At 44.1% G+C, this 21762-nt stretch overlaps 1 protein-coding gene across 1 annotated transcript in view; it reads left to right on the top strand.

Annotated features, from left to right (window-relative positions):
* LOC125943110 (uncharacterized) overlaps positions 1 to 21762 on the top strand; it is a 492224-nt gene that overhangs the window by 112922 nt on the left and 357540 nt on the right. The window lies entirely within an intron of this gene.

The raw sequence follows: 21762 nt of genomic DNA, 5'->3' as shown, positions 1-21762 counted from the left end.
GCTAGTATAACAGTAGCAGCAGTAGTATTGGTAGTACTTATATATTTCATGCAGTCATGCAGTAACTGATTTTGGGTCCATTTACAGCCATGTTTACATTTATCATTAGAATTTCATAGCTTCATTGCAACTGATAACCACCTCATTGGTGCCGTTTGTCACCATGCACCCCTTGTGCCACAAAAACACAGCATAATGCACCTGCTGCTACTCCTCTTGACCAGTGCTCTGTGACCTGTTTTTGCCGTTGCACCAATATTTTTTTACACGGGAAACATTTGACAAATTCTGTCATAGCCGCTCATAACAAACGGTAGACAGCATCAAATTTTATTCCATATACCAAGCATTTTATTGTAATTCACGTTGACTACTCTCGTTAAGTTCTTAGTATGATATCCGACATCATGTTTTAAGGTATAATCTTTAAAAAAAAAGATGACCGTGCTGGGTGCTAAAGGGAATCGTAAGAAAAGTGGCAGTAACAATTACTCCATATTGCCATTAGAGAAGAAAATGCCATAACAAGGAAATATAAGGAGCACACTTAAAAACTAGCCAGTCATATTTGCCTGATGCATACATAATCAGAAGAAAAACATCACTCGCATGGAGCCTGCTATTATGTAATGAACATATTCATTTTGTAATGTCTTCAAATGTTAATAGTTTTCTTTGCTTTGTTGTGAGGAAAGCCTAAGATTAAAAAAAGAAATGCTTCACATGCACATTATTTGCCAGTCGCACTTAAAAAAAGCACAAGGAAATACAGACAAGGGAAACTGTTTGTACAAGATCAGGAAGTGCTACTTTGCCCAGGTGCCTGCTCAACATACAGCAGAACTGTAATCAAAATGCCAGAAGAAATGAAAGAATAAATGTCTTCGTGATGGTGAAGATGTAGTTTGGCAGCACCTAGGCAAGTGGCATTTCAGTATATCCATTGTTGAAAAAATTTAAAGAACAAATTGACACATACGTTTGGTGGCTCAATAAACTCCCCCATAATTCCCAACCATTCTTTTCCCGACTGGTTTTCAGTGTTGGGTATAAAGCAGCAAGGTACTAACTTGCCTGTTGTTTGCAGGTACATCTGCACGAGAAACCTGAACCAGGACCCCCTGGAAATGTACTTTAGTTGCATAAGGCAGCGAGGTGGCTGGAATAACAACCCTTCAGCGGTGCAATTCCGGCACGCCTACAGGCAGACCATAGTAAATGCAGCTGTTCTTGGTTCGAAGAATGCCAACGTAACTGCACAGACTGAAGGGATATGCCTTTCAAGAAGCCAGGGGCAGCCCAGCAGTGATTTGGGTGACATCTATGAAGAGCAGTCAGCTACACTGGTGGATGCTCTGCTTGAGCACGACTACTTCGCTCTGAGCGAATATGCCAGTGAAGTCGTCCGCTACATCGGTGGCTTTGTGGTTAGGGCAACCAGCAAGCATCTTCACTGCGCGGAATGCGCAGCAATGCTCACCAATGACACTGTGACTAGCTTGCTAACATAGATAAAGGACAATGGTGGTCTTATATAACCATCACGCTTTGTGCATGCAGCAATGTGTGCAGCAGAGACAGTGCTACGCCAAGGCAACACGACAGGAGACAACATCCACAAGATAACTCTTAGGGCCTTCCAACAATTCGTGAAGCAATATGAAGTCATGCTTAACAATTGTACACACTACTCTGAAGACCCGCAGCATGTGATAAGCCTCACAAAAGTGCTGCAGAAAAAGTATGTCACTCTCCGAATGAAAGAAATTGGTAGATGCCGCACTGAGCAGGAGCGCGGTGCATACATCAGGCACATGCTCACAAAGCGTGTGCTATTTGCTCACCAGTATTTGACCTAGCGAGTCACTTTGAGCAGAAAGATTCTACATTGCACACAAAAAAATCATACAATCTTTTTGTGACACGACAGCTCCAGCAAAGACAGCTAGAGCTGCAGTTTTCCTGTTGTTCTGATACTGAACTTTTGTGACGAGACAGCTCATGCAAAGACAGCAAGAGTTGTTGCTGATGTGTAGGTACGATACCCGGCTTCTGTGATGACACAGCTTCTGCAAAGACTGCAACAGATGACTCTCTTGTGTAGTTACAGGATCTGCAAGTGTTGTGACGAGACAGCTCGTGCAAAGACAGCAAGAGTTGTTGCTGTTGTGTAGGTACGATACCCGGCTTCTGTGATGACACAGCTTCGGTGAAGACTGCAACAGATGACTCTCTTGTGTAGTTACAGGGTCTGCAAGTGTTGTGACGAGACAGCTCGTGCAAAAACAGCAAGAGTTGTTGCTGTTGTGTAGGTACGATACCCGGCTTCTGTGATGACACAGCTTCTGCGAAGACTGCAACAGATGACTCTCTTGTGTAGTTACAGGGTCTGAAAGTGTTGTGACGAGACAGCTCGTGCAAAGACAGCAAGAGTTGTTGCTGTTGTGTAGGTACGATACCCGGCTTCTGTGATGGCACAGCTTCTGCGAAGACTGCAACAGATGACTCTCTTGTGTAGTTACAGGGTCTGAAAGTGTTGTGACGAGACAGCTCGTGCAAAGACAGCAAGAGTTGTTGCTGTTGTGTAGGTACAATACCCGGCTTCTGTGATGGCACAGCTTCTGCGAAGACTGCAACAGATGACTCTCTTGTGTAGTTACAGGGTCTGCAAGTGTTGTGACGAGACAGCTCGTGCAAAGACAGCAAGAGTTGTTGCTGTTGTGTAGGTACAATACCCGGCTTCTGTGATGACACAGCTTCTGCGAAGACTGCAACAGATGACTCTCTTGTGTAGTTACAGGGTCTGAAAGTGTTGTGACGAGACAGCTCGTGCAAAGACAGCAAGAGTTGTTGCTGTTGTGTAGGTACGATACCCGGCTTCTGTGATGGCACAGCTTCTGCGAAGACTGCAACAGATGACTCTCTTGTGTAGTTACAGGGTCTGCAAGTGTTGTGACGAGACAGCTTGTGCAAAGACAGCAAGAGTTGTTGCTGTTGTGTAGGTACGATACCCGGCTTCTGTGATGGCACAGCTGTGAAGACTGCAACAGATGACTCTCTTGTGTAGTTACAGGGTCTGCAAGTGTTGTGACAAGACAGCTCGTGCAAAGACAGCAAGAGTTGTTGCTGTTGTGTAGGTACGATACCCGGCTTCTGTGATGACACAGCTTCTGCGAAGACTGCAACAGATGACTCTCTTGTGTAGTTACAGGGTCTGAAAGTGTTGTGACGAGACAGCTCGTGCAAAGACAGCAAGAGTTGTTGCTGTTGTGTAGGTACAATACCCGGCTTCTGTGATGGCACAGCTTCTGCGAAGACTGCAACAGATGACTCTCTTGTGTAGTTACAGGGTCTGCAAGTGTTGTGACGAGACAGCTCGTGCAAAGACAGCAAGAGTTGTTGCTGTTGTGTAGGTACGATACCCGGCTTCTGTGATGACACAGCTTTCTCGAAGACTGCAACAGATGACTCTCTTGTATGTTACAGGGTCTGCAAGTGTCGTGACGAGACAGCTCGTGCAAAGACAGCAAGAGTTGTTGCTGTTGTGTAGGTACGATACCCGGCTTCTGTGATGACACAGCTTCTGCGAAGACTGCAACAGATGACTCTCTTGTGTAGTTACAGGGTCTGCAAGTGTTGTGATGAGACAGCTTGTGCAAAGACAGCAAGAGTTGTTGCTGTTGTGTAGGTACAATACCCGGCTTCTGTGATGACACAGCTTCGGCGAAGACTGCAACAGATGACTCTCTTGTGTAGTTACAGGGTCTGCAAGTGTTGTGACGAGACAACTCGTGCAAAGACAGCAAGAGTTGTTGCTGTTGTGTAGGTACGATACCCGGCTTCTGTGATGACACAGCTTCTGCGAAGACAGCAAGATTTGTTGCTTTTGTGTAGTTACATGACACTAGCGTCATGCAGTTGACCCAGTGGCTGCAGCATGTGGCGATTACAAAAATTATGCGGGGGGGCGCAAGAGATGTTGAGCCCCACCACTCTCATCTCGTGGTTCCCCCTTGGGATACGCTGGGGCTTTGGCAATGCCTTAACCCTAGTAGGCTAAAGAGAGTGGAGAGCAATAGTTAAATAGATACTAGAGCCTTTATGTTGTTGGGATGCCACATGGTGCAGGCAAGTACAATTTCCATGTATAGAAAATTTTATAATGCGAGAAAAATGGTTTGTGCAATATACGCACTGTTCTAGATGAAAAAAAGCGAAGTATGAGGTTATATGGATGAGTAGCTGCTTTAAGCATTCTTGCATGGCAAAACAATTTGAATAAGTTACCACATGAATCTCATGTAGTCCCATTTACGGACGCTGAACCGAGGCAGTCTAGCTGCTAGAGCCCCACAGCAAATTTAATAAAAGCAAGAGTAATTATACATTACTGATTTTGGTAATACCTACTTCCATCCTCTTTACCTTACCACTTTGAGGGTAACAATGTGTTATTTTCAAGTACCGATGATGCAAGCTGCGCTAGGCCACTCGCAACGACAAATGCAATTCTTACGAGATAACGCGACGGCTTATTGGCACAAGGCGGAACAGTACAGCATTAAACAACACAGTAAACAAGATCACCGAATGACAGAATCGAATCGTTCAGCAATTCCCTTTTGTTTAGCAGTAGTGATGCAACACGAAATCGTGCGTAGTATCTCTGAGTCACAAAGCTAGATCAGGTCCAACGAAAGTCTCTGCAAGTTGGCAATACTTTTCGGATACCCTTTACTACACTAGTTTGGTTAAATCAAAACGGTGGATTTTCCTTTCTCATGTTCGAACATTTGCCGCTGGACCATCCTCCCTAGTTGCTCAAATGATTCACCTTTCTTGTTCGGGATGCCCATCAAGCACGCCGAAAAGGCCAGCACCTCAAAACTATAAGAGCCTACGCACACTACATAAAAAGCGCATTGTGCAAACTACGATACCGGTTTTAGGCTATGCAGAACACAATAACTTCGTAACGTCTTTGGCTCGCTACGGTCGAGTTCTGTGGGTCACTGAGTGCTTCGTTTTAGAAACAAATTAATCACAAAAAGAACCGCTTCAGCTGTTTATGTGCGCTGTCCCTGCAGCCGAGGCAAGGTGCCCACAATGTTACAGCAGTGATGCAATGCCCCGCGCATGGACTGCCAACGAAGAATGCGCTTTCTACCACGCAAAAAACGTCCCTTTTCGACGGTCGTAACATCTCCATTTCTACCATTAACTCGCGCACAATCGCTTGCAGAGTACATTACCGTGACGTTAGCATAGTCGTAGCAACGGAATTATACAAACCCTAAAACCGCTACACCACAACGTCACCGCTCGCAGAGGCTGAGACAGGCAGGCAGCGACAAAAGAACGGCATGAAAGTGAGAAAATCTTGAGGGCATGAAGAACGATAAACGAAAACGAAACTAACCTCCAAAATACAATCCGTAGAACCATTCGCAAGCCACCAATTTCCAATCCGAATCCACAATATACCGGCATTCCCATGCATACCACTAGAGTGTACTAGAATATGGTCGAGTGGGACGAGCGCCTGGAGCGGCGCATGCTTTGCAGCGAGACGCCCGACGTGGAAAAATACTGGGGCGGCGCTGCGGTCGAAGTGGATTGGGCCGCATCAAGGTCGCGCCGTTGGAAACTGCTGGCGATACAGCTCGGCAGGGTCATTCGTGCTACTTCGCGCGCTGATATTTGCGTTCAGACGGCTCAAATGGTGTTCATAATTACATATGACATGTATTTATGGCTTAAGAATTCCTTTACTTTCTCTTCTTTATTTCATTTATTTTTTAATGCCGCTCGGTGATGCGTGTGCATTGCGGCCGCAGTGTTGGCTTTCATTCTACTATGTTATTGTACGGTTCCCTTGGAGAAAAAATATTTTTCTCGTTCTTGAAGCAGCATGTATCTATCGTGTGCATTGTTGCGCATATAGTTTTGTATCAGTAGTTCTTGGGAAACGCAGACGAAGCAACATATGTAACCAAGCTTCCTACTTGCCGCTTCAAACAAGCAAAGTACATCTGCCCCATCCGGCGCCTTGTACTTAAATTTACGAGAAGCATGGGTATAGATTTAAAAAAAAAGTAAACTGCAGTGCAACATTCCATTCAAGTTTCCGCCTTTCTCGCGTAACAGAATGCGAAGTAATTGGTACGGGGTCGTTTATTGCAGTCGGACCTCGAGCGCCGAAAACGGTTTTAGTTACCCATTCTATATGCTAATCTTTGGCCGTAAGCCATACGTGGATTTTTTATTTCAGTCGATACTTCAAAAAAGAAAAAAAAAAGAAAGCCAGCGCGGTAGCCTAATTAGTGCCTATATCGTGGATACGGCGTTGCGCTGCTAATTCTGGAGCTCTCGGGTTCAATCCAGGTCGCGGAATTCTATGGGAACGAAATGGAAAAAGACTCGTGTACTTTTATTTAGGTGCGCGTTAAAGAACCCCAGGTGGTGAAAACTAAACTGGGTGCCTCATAATCATATCGTGGTTTTGCCACGTAAAACTCAAGAATTTGCTTATATTAAAAAATAAAAAGGAAAAAGCAGGTGGCTGCGTTCTTCGGCTCATTTCTGGGGGTGCAAACAACATAAATTATTCTCGAGTCTGATTTCCGAGAAAAACATATTACGCTTATCCTATATTTCATGCGTAAATGTAATGCCGTTCCGAAATGTATGACCGCTCAACTCTGCAGCTTGTATATTATAAACGGCTGTGTTCAGTTATCCGGTGCACTATCATAACGACCATAATGAAACAATTAAAGGAACGGCATGTCTCACATACACGTAGAGATATGTGCAGATCTGTTGCATTCGTTGAAGAAGTGTGGTACCACATGGGGCACTCAGTTTTATTGGGTTGCAAACATGGTGAGACTGGCAAAAATTCTTGACTGAATCAAGTTAGCAGATTTACAGGCTGCCCCAAAAGGGGGCGTTTATATTGAATGAGAGCGAGGAACTTGTTAAGCAGGACTTATTAACACCCGTCCGTTAATTCTCTCAAGAACTGCGCCTCTGCGCAACAGCCACGATTCTCCGGCAGCAAAATCATTCGGAATAACAGTCCTGCACTTGTATGCAGTCACTCACCTTTGAGATTTCAATAGTGCTGTTATGCGTTACATTCGAACGGAAATGACTATTGGGCGTCGTACAGTATATCAATAACACTTACACACACACACACACACACACACACACACACACACACACACATATATATATATATATATATATATATCAGATGGTTTTGCCTGCTGCGACTATTATTTCTGCGAATGAGAGTTTTATTTCCAGTATTCACTAATACGTGTGTTTGTTACTGCAAACACGTGCGCTTATTCCGATCGGGAGTTCTCACTTTTTCACTTATTGCATTTAGAATATTTGTTATTTTTTCCTTACATATATATATCGTAAATATATATGTCTAAGTACCCTTTGATTTACTTACCTAGTAATACATTGGTCATTCGTCGCGCCACGCAGCTAATAAACCTGGTTTATTTCACTCTAATATTGTTTTCTTCGATCATTGTCCCTGATCAATATCCACTAACAAGAAGTGCGTGTAAAATGACACGATATCAATAAGAAAATTTTCTTACGTAGCCTTCATGGTGCGGAGATACCAGTTACTTTTAGAGGACAGTGGTAACAACAGCAGTTCACCTGGCTAAAACTACATTGGGCACCGGCCGTCAAGAGTCATGGGCGCACCGAAGCAACTAAACCATTAAAAAATGTACTGCACAGAGGTTCTGCGAGAAAAACTGGGCGCCCGCCAGCGTCCGCGCAGCGAACGCGCGCTCACGGCAGACGACGCGCATGACAACGACAGCAAAATTGAAGACGTCGCGTTGTATAATCTATGCCTCAAATATATATGTTTGCCAAATGGTGTAAACATAAAGTTGCAGTTGAAATAAAGTGCTATTTTAAGGGCGTACTATGCGCAATCGGCCTCGGAGCCCGCAGCGAAAGTACGTTGAATATGCCACGGAGCGCGTCTCCGCCCCAATCCAGTTCGCTCGCAGCGCCCTCGCACTATTTTTCCACACGCGGCGCCTCAGCGGCAGGGCGCCGTTCGGCCCACTCGACCATTGTCTAGTACACTCTACCACGGCACAGCAGCGCCACATTTCCCTCTAGGTTTTATAGTGAGAAACTCTATGGTTCCGCTACAGTGTACTAGAATGGTTCCGCTGCTCTATAGTGCCTAGAATATACTGGCTAGTGTGCCGACCGCGGCCTTCCGGGTGGCACCGTTTGCAATGAATGTCGGCGGCTGCCGCTAGGAGCGCTGCAGTGCGGGTGTGTGTGAGGGACCTTAGGTGTGTGCCGTGGCGCCACCCGCTCTTCATAGACCGCCTTGTTTTCACATAGGGGCTGCTGCGCTTTTTTGTATTTATAAATCCGTAGGAGCAGTAAATTTCTCATGTAAAAAGGTGATTTCTAATATAGGGTTTCTTTTGACTATAAGAAGGCTTATTTACTGCTTGCGGCCTGCGTTTGAGCTTACGTACGAGCTAGCTCTGTTTCGAGTGTCGAACCTCCGATGGTTCAATTTAGGAAAAGGAAGAACTACATTCGTTTTCTAAGACATTCCAGCTGATTGCAACGTAGGATTTTTAAAGTATACTTATTCGGCGACGTTTTACTAATAGAGAATAAGAATGCCTAATTTATATGGATCTTTGAAACTGACTATATATAGGATGTTTTTTTTTCTTTAGACAATGCAAATTTTTATTTTTAAAAAGTAATGAACGAAGCGAACCTGGTGTTTTCACCGACGAGTTCATAAGCGAGGCGGACATTGCCGCTAATAACGTGAGCTTCAGAAGACTAATTAGCAAAATTTTATTGATTACATTTTTTATTCGGGCCTTGTGGGGACCGTTGTCTAAATGACAAAATAGGAGGCAGTTACATTTTCATCCACACGAGAAGTTCGTGGACACCTTTTAAAGACCTGGAGAATCGCCCTAATTCGAGATATTCAAGAAGTGTGCGGCGAAGTTCGAATGACAGCATACCGCACCAAATTCTAACTCGACACACAGCCGCACATGCTTGCCAGGCAAATCAAATATGTGACGCTTCAGTAACTGCCGCGACTACAGCCGAGACGTTCGGTTTGCTACTTTCTCGCGCTTGTCGTCACGGTATTTCGCTCTGATACGACAGCGCGCGGTCGCCTTTTCTGCGCTCCAGCGTATTGCCTGAATTGACCGTCGAAGTTCTATCATAAATATCTCAATTTAAATGCTACTTTCAAGGTAAAAAACATAAGGTGCGTTAAAATGTGAGTGCCTTCATATTCGCCAGCTCAAAAACTGTATAAAAAAGCTAATTAATAATTTTTTGTTAATTCGTCTTCTGAACCTCACGTTGTTAGCGGCAATGTATTTCCGCCTCGCCTCGGAACACATCTGCAAGACAACGCCATGTTGGATGCTCTTATATAGCCTCTTTTTAAAAATCTGGATTGTCTGTAAAAACCCCCCTGTATATGACTTCTCTTTGATGATGCTCGTATATGTGCTTCGCGTGTTCATCATTATACGTTTGACAAACTCACCATTGTATCGCATGCCGTGATGCGACTTATACGTGCAGCAAGAGCTGCTCTTTCAGGGCAAAATATTAACTTTTGCTTCACTTGCCAGAATTTTCCTGTATGGAATTACTCCTATTGATTGTTTGTTTTCCCCATACTTTCCTGCACTTTTGCTTTTTTTGCGATAGTGTGTGGACACTCCAGGCGAATTTCCACCGTCGCCATGATCCGTATATAAAACCCAAGTGCGATATAATATTGCGGCCGCACGCCGTATTATGTAGGTACGAGCGAAAGCTTGCCAGGGTGAGCCGAGAAGGTTGGTTGCTTGATTAGTATATGAGAACTATTTGGTACATGCAGAAAACACGTACAATGTTCCCCGTATATTGTACGTGTTTTCATAAGATCTAACAAACATTCTTCAGCGAGAACCATGCATGTCTCTATAGTATAGTGAACTCTATAGTACTGCTTTTTTGAAGCAGGCTTTAGTTAAACTGCTTCGACGATAAACAAGCTGGAGCTGTTAATTAAGGCAACTTTCTTGATCAAGAATTATACGTAGCTCATCACAAGTTGTGCGACCTGTTTTGTCTTCTAGCTGTCATCATCATAGCATTCAGAACACTACCATTTTCTTTAAATAAAGGTCGCAAGTACATTACATTAAGTTATTCATTTCACCTTCTCAATAGGCATAAGCTAATCATTTCACTGGCCAAGATACCACATTCATCCACGCGACTGGAATATAGATTGAGATTTCATTTATTTATCTTAAAGACCCCACGAGGTCGCGTATTGCATGCAGTACAGATGGCGACTTTCGCTGGTGGTTTGGAGCCGTTGTGCACCATCATTTTGCAATCCATCAGCACTCGCGGCTTTGAAACTACGGCGTTGGGCGCACTCTTCTGATACGGAAGCTTTGCGGTGGATACCAGAACTATGGCGTTGGGCGCACTCTTCTGATACAGAAGCTTTGCGGTGGACACCAGATCCTTTGAAGTTCTCCGATTCGGCGCTCTCAACGGCTGATCAAAACAATTAAGGAGGCCACCGACTGGGTGCGCCTTTGCCACTTTGATGGAAGTTCTTTCGCACATACATATATCTATACGTATATATTTTCTCTCTTTAATTTTCTGCTTTGAGATACAAGTTTTGTAGGATACTTATGAAATATCGTACTTATCGCATCGATTTCACACGCGATTTATTGCGGCGAAGATCTTTGAAAACGCCGTTCACGTTAATAGAGAATGTGCGTTCAATGAACCAGCTTTTTAAATACTTTTCACACACCACAGCAGTTGGCGTCAGCGTTTTGTCGTTTTTTTTATCCTTCGTTTCCATTCTGTGAGCCGTGTGCCATCAGATGGTGCAGTGAACAAGAATACAAGCCATTTGCTCGAGCAGTAACTACTCCAGCACAACCACGCAAAGCTTCACTGTCGCTGTGGTTTCAGCATTCTTTCACCGCCGTCACATAGTTCTCCTACTCACAGACACGGGAGCAGAGCAACCACAAACTCACTCGAAGCTTTTCTGACGCAAGAACAAACACGCAACATCGTAATGACGCGGAAAACGCAAACACAGAAATCGACGCAACCACTGCGAAACTGCTCTAGCCAAGCAGACGACACGCGCAGTCGGCACCACCTTACCGGACCTGAACGTCGCCCCCGAGGGCTCCGATGTCGCTGCGCATGCGTGAGCTGAGAGAAGGTGAGAAAGGAGAACAACTCTCCTTTGCCGGATGTGACGTCACATTGTTGTTTGTTTTTTTTGCTTTTTGAAATAGCTACTCTCGAACTCAGACACTAGGGCTCGCTCCTCGTTCACGCGCGCATTGTGAGCATTCAAGTTTCGTTTTTTGCACTTGCTTAGAAGCTGAAATTGCGGACATTGCGGGGTTGGGCTTGATGACATTTGTTGCTCAGCTGCCGCGACGCATTTGGAGCAAAGGTGAGTGTCGTGCGATTGCCCGTTCTCTAGCTGACACTTGTAAAAACAACCGGTTGCGCATTTGAGCAGTGGCCGATGTGATCTCGAAATTCGAAGGAGCACAAAACGGTTGTCGCAGGTATCGTAGTGATCGCGGGATAATTTATTCGTTCGTGCCTTCAACAAGTACTATCGCAGTTCCTACGCGTTACTCCGATGTAAAACGAACGGCGGAAGCGTTCACGCGCCAGAAAATGCATGCACTCAACTAGCTCTATCGGTGTATGCCGTCCTTTGGTATATATCTCGTGCGTAGGTCTTTCTTTCTCCATCTCTATGGGATGACTACGCTATGCGCCTCTTATTTACCCATGCAATACATGGCTGCATTCAATTACCTTGCTCACTGCTTGCGCTGACCGCGGTAGGTGCGTCAGATGCTTTCATTTGTTGCAGTGAGATAACGAAAGCGTATTTCTTTCACTTACAGCTTCTTAGCAACTCTTTTGAGAGCCGTGGAGTTAAATCGTGCAATGTACGTGTACGTTGTGAGCAAGCTGTTAAACAAACCCGCTTTACTGCTGCTGTCGCTTTTACGGGCACCTTCAAAATTAAACATATATGAGTGTACGAATTCAGCTCACCTTAATTCACGTCCGTTGCTTTCGTTGTTCGTAGATCATGTGCGTACCTTTGCAACCGTAATCGACATTGTAAAAACAGCAGGAAGGCAGATGATACAAATACTGTGTCTGCCTTACTTGTTGTCTGTGCTGTTTTTATAATATCAAGCAACTCCACACTCGTGCTGTTTGAGCAAAACAATCTTGGTTTTTTTTTTTTTTTTTTTTCTTGTGGAGGATTAGCTTCTAACTGCGGCAGTGACGTTGTGTGTTGTCCTCAGGAACGCTTGCCGTGTGCACATTTGTATAATTTGTTTCACTGTGCTGCTGCTGTCTTTACAGCTTCTGCTTATTTCTTTTGGCCGCACCTTATATTTGTTGTCTTTGTCAACATCTGACCTGTTTCTGCCTTGTTGAAAACAAATGGCCACAAGTACTGCTTAGTTTGCTCAGTCTAAACCTGGTATGTATATCTGTTTGCTGAGGGAATGCTTCTGCTCCTTTGAAGGTTGCTTTAACTAATAGTGGTTTGAGTCATCATGTATGACACCAGGTAATTATTGTTCTGAAAAGGTAGCAAAGCTTGTCCACAGATTTAAAGTATGGAGATGCTAAACATTAAAATGTTCCAAGTTGCCACAAAGTATTACATGCATTTAAATTTGCAGTCGCAAAAGACATACTAAAAGTAAATCCACAAATTTTGCTTCGAGGTGTCTTGAGACAATAAATTGTAGAGAAAGAATTCTATTGTGAGTTGCCAATGCTTGTCATGAGCTGTAGCCCATTTTTCTCTATGCAGCCACTGTTGCTTCGTTGTCTGTTGCCATCACGTGCTTGTTACTAACAAGAAATTGAGCTCCGTGGTTCCCCTGATTTTTGTCGCTCATAAAATGCAAATGTCTCAACATTGGCAGCCTTATTGCCTCAAGGTAGAACACGAGTGTTCATTGGCCAGTTGCCTGCTTTTAAGATAATGTTGTATTTAATGTCAGGGGTTTAAAGGATACTTCACATCTGCCATCATGGCTGTTAGTTCTGCTGCCTAGCACTTTCAGGACAAAGTTTGGTACACGTGCAACTATCCAAGAAAATGGACATTGGGACAACTGCTGACGTAGCTCACTTGGTAGAGCATCGCAAGCGCAAAGCAGAAAATGTGGGTTAAGCTCCAAGCGGCAGCAAGTTGTCTCTTAATGCAAAGCATTATCATGATCTATTTTTGAATTTCTTAGTACACCTGCCCAGGTAGCTTCATTAATAATTAGTAATGCTCCTGATGGTGGGTATTGAACACGAGTCTCTAGTGCAGCAGCCCAATTCTTTGCATATTAGGCTACAGATGCATGCATAGCTCGCCAGATTAACCTCACTGGTTCTCTCGTAGCAGCTAATGCTTTCAGATGTTATGCGACACTCGCAGAATTTGAGATTCACCCATTTCAGCTCATATGCAACATATAAAGCAGGTGTTGTGTTTGCTTTGGTGACGCGTTGTGCGTGCAGTTGTTTTTGGTTTCTCTATGTTGGCCTATTGTGCTTTATATTCGATATGGTGCTGGGCATTACCTCAATCGCAGCTTTGATGCTGTGCCAAAAAAAAAAAAAAAAACATTTGTAAGCAGGTACTCGAGTGACGTGGAAGTTCACTCTCCCTCATTCTCTCTTGCAGGTAGTGCGTCCAGTTTAGCGCCGTGCACATGTGTGGGGCATTTCCTTGTTCTTATTCTGCTGATGTGTCGTGTTGTACAGTCTGTTTCACACTTAGGGGAAATCTCGGAGCGCATTGCATCGCGATGCGGCGAGCGCTGGAGTCGGGTGCCGGAAGCAGCTCGCACAGGCGCAGACGCTCAAGGCGCGTTATCTTGAACAGCGTCGACTGCTCAACGCGGCTGGCCACCAACCGCATCGACAGCTCGACACAAGATAATGCGCCTTGAGCATCTGCGTGAGCTGCTTCCGGCGCCTGACTCCAGCGCTCGCTGCATCGCGATGCAATGCGCTCCGAGATTTCCCCTAAGTGTGAAACAGACTGTACATAGGAGGAAAGCCGGTGCTCCACAATATGGTTGTCAGTATTGCTGAATACAACACAGTCTTGCTGCCTTGACCCGCCACATCATTTGACATCTGGGGGTGAGGTGGCATCTTGCTGTTCCTTGTGGTCAGGCATAGCCAAGACTGGCGGTAGAGTCCGCACACAAAGTTCAAGGTTGAACAAAGAATGAATGTCCTAGGGTTTGGCCAGCTTCTTGATGCGCTGAACGCTCTCCTCTTTAGTGCCCTTGGTTCGTCCATCAAATACTACTTCCTTGCAGAAGAATTCACTTTTCTTAATGTTGATCTTCAGTCTAGCAGTGCTGAAGGCTTCGAGGACCTTTGCCAGATGCTCTTCATGATCTTCCCTTATTTTCGAGTATACAATTATGTCGTCCACATACACATTGCAAAACTTTCCGATGAATTTCTTTAGCACATCGTTCATCATCTTTTGAAACCATGATCCGGAGTTTTCCCATCCAAACGGCAGCCTATTGTACTCGTATATGTCGAAAGGGGTAACAAATGCTGTAAATTTCTTGGTATCCTCTCTTAGTGGTACCTGCCAATATCCCTTACATAGGTCAATGCGGGAAAACCACTGACATCCTCCAGTCTCGTCAATTATTTCATCAATTCTCGGCATTGTATATGGGAAGAGATCTGTTTGCTTGTTTACTAGTCTATAATCTGTGCAGAGACGAAATGACCCATCTTCTTTTGGAACAATCGTAATAGGCGAGGCAAAACACGAAGTAGAAGGCCTGATTATTCCCGCCTCCAACATTCCCTGAAGCTCCTGCTTTAACCATACCTTTTTTTCGTGGCTGAGACTATATGGCTTTCTCTTCACTATAGTGCTGTCGCGTAAGAGGAAAGGCACCTCAAGGGCTGTTGTGGCTTCTGGATATGAGCCAATGCACAAAAGCTCTGGAAACTTCAAAGGCACATCCTCTGCTGAAGACAGCTTACGATCAGTATTTTGGGCGATATGAAGTTGATGACAGCCTGTTCCTATGGTGACCAAATCATTCCAGAGGATATTAATCTTCATGCGTTTCATATCAGGTCTTGCTAAGATAAAATCAAAATTGACTCTGGGCACCACCAATGCTTGAACCTTTGATTTTTCACCTTCAAACTCCACATCAGCTGACGTCCATCTATTATATTCTCGACAAGAACCATCGTAGCCACAGACACGAATTGTCTTCCCACGCACAATGTTGTCAGCATCGACTAGGCTCTCGTTGAATAAACTTACAGAAGCACCAGTATCAATTAAGACTGACAAAGTGTGGCCATCCACTAGCATCTTGACACTCAAAATGCCTGTCTTCGTGAGAAATACAGTTTCCTCAACAGTACATTTCTCTTCATTCAAGTCCTGAGCCTGTACATTGGGCGTCACGCTGCAGTGTCGGTTACAATCAGTGCTAGTCTTTTCTGCCCCCAATGATGTGGCTGTGTTGTCACGGTAATCGCCTCTGCCGACCGACATCTCCTTATCAGGTGCACGGTATTCAGGATATGTAGCATATGTCAGTGCTAGTAGCAATTCGTCCATAGTAGTAAGCGACCTCACTTGAATCTGTCTTTGATAATGTCTAGTCATACCATGTACAACAAGAGTGATGACAGAAGAATCCGCCAATGTGGAGTCAGCAGTACGAAGCAACCGCCACTTTTCAAAAACGTACTTTTTGATATTAGTGCCTCTCTTCCTGTAGACAATAGCACTATTCCAGAGCTCTACAGGATTCATCTGAAAGGCACTGAAAGGTGGGGCTCTTCCTAAACAAGCATCCAAATCATCAAGATTCATGCTGACAGCCACACTACCTTGAGTGACGAGGTCATCTACAGAGGCTCCGGCTACATGGGAAATCGTCTCCAGAAGACTCGGAGCGGTGGTGTCCTCCGGCAGCCCGACATATCTCTCACCATCCGGTTGGAAACCCACGATTACGGGTCGCCCCTCACGGCGCGTGATGTCGAACTTGATCTTCATTTGCAGGTTCCAGACCTCGACTGCGCCAATGTAAAGTTTCTACGTAGACTTAGTGACTCCATCCGTTTATTGTGTCATTCTTAAGCAGGCTTCTCTTCTTCGTCGTCCTGTGCCGTGGCCACTGGCGATGTGGATCGCTACATATATTAGTAGTCAAAATATAGTAGCCAGTGTTGAAACTATGCATGCATTCAAGGCTGAGCCACAGCATGAGAACACGGATGAGCAGACACACACGATGGTCACTTGAGTTGGCATTCTGTCTATCTTTACCAACAAGCCCAGCTGTACAATGAGTAATATTATCGCGACTGCAGCACAGCAGTGGTCTAGTGGCATAGTCTCGACCTCGTATAGAGGAGGTGCTAGGTTAGAAACTTGGGAACTGCCATGAATCTCACAATCAACCCTTATCCCTCGTTTTCCCACAGCTGCAGTCAGATGTGCTGTATTTTGGTGGCTGTCAGGAATCACGAGATCCAGACAGGCTGCCACTGGAAGTCCCTTGGGTTAGGTGATACCTCAAATATGCCTCCAAATATTTCACTATATAAACCTTTATAGAATGAGAAACTTGTCAAGAGCCAAGTTGTTACACACAAAAGAAAACTGTCACTAAATAGTGACCAGTTTCATTAGTTTTGCAAGTCACAGGTTGTGTGCATTTGACATTGCTGACCAACTCTTATCTACTCTCCGATGCAATATCCATAGTCATTGTAGTATTTATATTAAAATAAAAATACATATAAGATTGACCTGGTCAGAAAAAATTGCCATGTTGGGAGGGGCTAGGCTGGAGGACAATTTGTCATTCCTTTCTCTTCTCTATGATCGAGCTGATCAACTTCACTACAATGGTAAACGTACTGCAGTTCCCTGCATTTACATATGTTTTCAGAGAAAACTATTATGTAGAGCCATGTTTGTGGTAATGCAACGCAAGATATATGCCGTGTCGCATGACTCTAGTAATATTGTTAAATTCTAGTTGTGACCAATCTTGCTGCTCTTTATCTGGTTCCTGGTGAGTTCGTGGAAGTTCAGGTCACGTGAAGATACTCGATGAAGTTTCTCTGCGAAGTTCTCTTTAAAACTCTAGCAGCTGGCATCATAAAGTAAGCATGTGAATTGAGAGCAAATGTACATGATACAGAATAGTTCATTTTTGCCTGCCCTCTGTTTTATTCTGGATCTGCAATGAACAGATCCACAGCGTCTTGCTCATAGGCAATTAGGCGGTGGCTGTCTCAGCGATGCTAATATCTCTATTCTAGTGAAAGACAATGTAAGCTACTGTTTTTGCAAGCATTCCCCAAATGCGGCTCGCCATCAAGCACCAAACATTTAATGTCTAAAAAATAACTTGGAGAAGTAAATGCCCAGTATTCTTTTTTAGCTTTCAGTAAGCTTGCCATATAGCTCAGTGTTAACATGCAGGTTAGGTTACAGAAAGCAATAATAAACGACAATAAACACTGCTTGGATGGCAAAAAAACATGTGAATCAGATCACTTTTTTATTGCGATAGCAATTATATGGACACTCCAAAGCAGATTTCTGCCGTCGCCGTGAGGTTCCGTATAATGTCAACGGCGATGAAATCGTCGCCGCGCTCAGGACGCTGTATGTGCGAGTGAAAGGGCGCGAGGGACGCACGCTTTCACGGGGAACGAACGCACGTCGGAGAGAAAACGCGCGTTCTGCGCCGTGCTCCCTGAAGGGCTGCAGAATTAAGCGTCTCTTTCCTCCCTTCCATATATAGAGAGTAAACGCAACTTTTTCCGTCGCGCGAAAGGCTCTGAGGGGACGGGAGGGAGGGAGGAGAGGCGACGTTTAGCTGCGGCACCAAATGCGTATTTATATAAAAATGCCGCACGCGTTCGGTGCGAACGCGGGCAAAACGCCGACGGCGTCGACAACAGTTCTGCGCGTTGCTGGTGCTGCTGCATGTCCAAGTTTATACAGCTGATAAAACTACTATCCTTACTCCGTATAGATCTCTACTAATTTGCTATCGCAATTGGTGCTTCGCCTTTCGGGTGAAACTGCGACAAATTTTTTTTGTTTTGCAATGACTTTTTGGGAAATAGGAGGCTAAGCAAATGGTGATATGGCTACACTGTAAAGACTGGATAAGATGGATGACTGAATCTGCAACAGAACATTTGTGGACATTGTGTGAGCCACATTTTCCATGCTTTTTCGCCGACTAAGCAAAACTACATGCAGTGAGGCAGCATAGATTACTTTCCTGGTGCATCAGCATGGGCTTTCTACAGTTGACTTCCGTTAATTCTACCCTGACGGCACCAACGAAATTGATCTAATTATGCGGCGGGTCGAATTGAACATGCAAAAAAATGCTAAAACACGGCTGATTCATATGGCAGTATGTAATTGACTTTAAGACGCCTCCGAAACAAACGTGCGCCAACTTTCTATTTTTCCAAACTATGAAACTGAAGTGCAAATGACTTAAAACTTCAAACACAAGTAGAAACCTAACGCATACCTGATTTTTGAGAATGTCAGCTGATTTTCTAAAGTCTCCCTCGCTGCAATACAGCCATGTTATGCGGTAAAGCGTATGAATGCTGCAAATGCGGTTTTATTTTCGCACTCGAGTGCACAATGCAGGCAGTTTCCGGCTCAATTTCCTTCGAAAACAAAATGTGCCCTTTAGAACCAGGTCAATACCATAATCGGACATTGTGAGCTACCGTTATGGCTTGAAAATCTTCCTAGGGTGGGTCAAAAATAGCCGTTTATAGACGTTTGTTTAATGCATTCACTGTCCCCTTAGCTCTGCCGAGAAAGGCGTTGCCACTAAAAGGGGTCATTATTGGGGTCAGGTGCATGCCTGTAGCTTGGTCAAGTTCGGATTATCTGGCGAATGCCAATTTTAGGATCAAAATAACAAATGCTTAGGGCCGTAGAACTGCATGGGAGCTGGCCAAGATCTTTGGTCAGAGTTGAATTAACCAAAAGATTAACCAGAGTTGGATTAACGGAAGTCTACTGTATACACTTTTCTGTTCAACAAGGAGTTGCCATTTTAATATGTAGTTTTCTTCTATCAGTGTGGTAATCGTGCTAAATTTAGCATTTGGTTATTTAAAAGGACAAGTTTCAAAGCAGGGGCATGCTTTGAGACTTGAAACATTTGAACATATAAAGGTAGGACACATTAACAGCTGCTGAATTAACCTAAGTTGGTTGTATTATGTGCATAGCATGTGGTTGCTTTTTGGGAATGTGGTCATTCTGTAAAATAAAACTGCATTTGTTTCAAATAAATTGCTGAATCTACTGCTTGTGTGTTTTCCTGTGCTCTCTGTTTTGATTGTGTGTTTGAAAGCGCAGTGAGTGACTGCAGACAAATGCACAAGGCTTCGCTTTATCATGCCAGGAAGCATTGTGACTTGATAAAGGAGCCTTAACCCCTTCCAATGCACACACACTTTCTTGTGCATAAGCCAATTAAAAGAAAAAGACCTACCTTTTCTCACGGATTTTAAAACCTGCCAGTATTAAAAACAGAGTGAAGCTGGACAAATGCAATTTACTAGAAGTATTATTGCTAAAGCCTCTTGTGTGTGTAAAGTATGAGCATGCAGTGCTGGCTATGCCTTGGAAGAGCCCTGCAACAGCTTTCACCACACTGCTTGCTACAGCATTGCTGTATTTTTCAACCTGAGAGCAAAACTACAGTTCATCTCTAGAACCTCAGTAGCACAATCGACAGCCGTTTCTGCATGTTTGATGCACTCCTGGCCAGGGAGTTTTCGTCCTGCAGGCAAAACAGATGGCCGCATCAGGCGGCATTTTAGGAACAGCAGAGCATACCTTGAAAGCCCCCTGTTCACCAGCAGGTTTTACCAGCGAGAGTGGAGAGGGGCACAATAATTAAACTTTGCATGGTGCAGCAAAATACCTTGAAAAGCTGCTGCTTCTGGCACCCATTTACAATGCCATGCTTGTAGACCTCAACATGGAGCAACCCCATTTTACTTTTATTATTTAGAATACTGTAAGCCCATACGGGCTGTTGCAGGGTGGGATGTGCATATACAATAGAGTAAAATCTGTCATCGATAAAAATACACATCACTAGAAAAAGACTATACTAATACAACTTATAAAAAATAAAACTCCAAATTCCGTTCAAAATAAGTCAAGCCATCAACACCATTGAACACTTCAGGAACAAGGTTATTCCACATAGCTATAGTGTGAACAAGAAATTCATATTTGTACACATCAACTCGTGAGTTATAGGGTAAAAAACATTCTTCCAGGTGGGAGCAGGTGAGTTGAGGTAAATTCACCGTTCAACTGATAACGGAACTTTACGCAGGCTATTTTTCTCCAGCCATTTACCGTTTGCAGTCCTGCCCTTGTTAGCAGGGCTGTTGCAGATTGCGTTCGTCGATAGGAAGAGTAAATAAATCTTGCTGCCAATTTCTGAACACGTTCAAGTTTATTGATTCGGTATTGCTGATGAGAATCACAAATTACACTGGCATAGTCTAAGCCCGGGCATAAATGGTGCTTTTACTAAAATTTACTTCTGAATTATTCTACCAACATGGTGTGGCTATCTATGATCGCCGTATAAAACTGGGGCAAACATTGCATGTCTAAAACGTACAAAAGCTGGCATAACTGTAATGAGTGACCTGCATTCATATGAAATGTGTAACATTGCAAGAATGGGCCAAGCTAATTTAAACATTGCAGAGTTTAAGTACTCCTGGCACAATCTTTTTCTTATGCGTCTGTAGCTGTCAATCAGTTAATTACACTATGAAACTTTATACTGCTTCTGTGCACAAGAAATATATTATCCTTAATGCGAACATTTAAAAATGCCAAAGGCAGTGTGGCTCCATGATTTCGCAACATCATGGCATGGTAGATCAGAAGCAAATGATGCATGCTCCAGTTTGTAAGTCATGCCATTATTGTGCTATTGAATGCCGAACATGTCAAGGCCTCTCTGCACCACAACAGTGGCCTTTCTTGGTGCACATTTGATGTGTGATGGGAGGAGCCACTTGGAAGGTGAGGGTGATGCTCCATGTTCCCTGAGAAGTGCCAGTAGAAAAGTTTGTAGAGCAGACTCATTTTGTGCTGAATGCACAGAAATGTCTGAGAAGCTGCTGAGGTTGCGGGTTCGATCCTGGCTGTGGCGACCTCAGCAGCACAATTCTCATTCGGATAGGGGCGGAATACAAGAATGCATGTGTGGATTGGGTGCACTATAAAATACCTCAGGCAATCAAAATTAAGCCGGAGTCCGCAACCACGGTTGTGACTTGTAGAACACCAGAATTAAATTAATTTTAGTTAAGATGTTTGAGAAGGGTCAAAAGAGTATTGTTTTTAGTGAATGAGGTCTTGGCATTCGTTAAGAATTGCTCAAAGCACACCCAGCTTTTCAACGGCATGGTGTGATCTTAAAAGCTGGCATGTGCAACCAGATTAATATAAAAAATTAAGCACAAAGCTCCCATGTCAGTGCTCCTTTATGTGGAAGCATGAGGGACACT

This window comes from Dermacentor silvarum, chromosome 2, assembly GCF_013339745.2.
Source record: "Dermacentor silvarum isolate Dsil-2018 chromosome 2, BIME_Dsil_1.4, whole genome shotgun sequence".
NCBI classification, from domain to species: Eukaryota; Metazoa; Arthropoda; class Arachnida; order Ixodida; family Ixodidae; genus Dermacentor; species Dermacentor silvarum.
Note: the sequence above shows the minus strand (reverse complement) of the source record. Positions and strands in the feature narration are given on the sequence as shown.